The sequence below is a fragment of the Octopus bimaculoides genome, chromosome 8 (genome assembly GCF_001194135.2).
Source record: "Octopus bimaculoides isolate UCB-OBI-ISO-001 chromosome 8, ASM119413v2, whole genome shotgun sequence".
NCBI classification, from domain to species: Eukaryota; Metazoa; Mollusca; class Cephalopoda; order Octopoda; family Octopodidae; genus Octopus; species Octopus bimaculoides.
Window position 1 is genome coordinate 23,612,722 of NC_068988.1, and position 692 is coordinate 23,613,413.

Sequence of the window (692 nt, forward strand, 5' to 3'; positions counted from 1 at the left end):
GGGTGAGAGAGAGTGTGTGTGTGTGCTTCCATAAACACGAAAATTTCAAATTCAAATTCAAAAAGTCTCTGTATAGACGTATTTTAATTATCTATTTTCATCATTAGAACGTCTGCAACGTCAAAATAGTGTTGTAAATTAATTTCCATTTGTAAATATCTTTGGCTTTAAAAGAAGTTCCAACCCTTCTGGCAATAACATACAGCCGACTGCGTATGAGTACTTGTTCGAGGAGATAAATACCATATTTTGAGCATCTTTACGCTTGTTTATTGACAGGAAAAAAAGCAAATCTTAAAGAATTAACATCTTAAAGTGAAGTGAATCGGTTGGCTGCCGTTTTATATGGGACATCATCAAAATACATTCTGCGTCAATTTATTTGCATTTTACAGGGTTTATTTGTAGATATGAGGTGTATCAAGATTTCACTGCAACATTATTGGGGAAGTACTAACGTATTGTTTTATCCTCTACTACGAACAAAACATAACAGAAAAGTGGTCCTCTTTTAGGAAATGGAACGCTGTTGATATGACTGGGTATGTCATAAGTGTCTGTATATTGTGTTTTTTTGTCATTTTGGTTATAAAATAAACAAATTAATCAACGGAATACAGTGTCTGCAAGTTGATGAGTACCTCATATTCCCCTCCATATTCTCATTGCTATATATATATATATATATATAT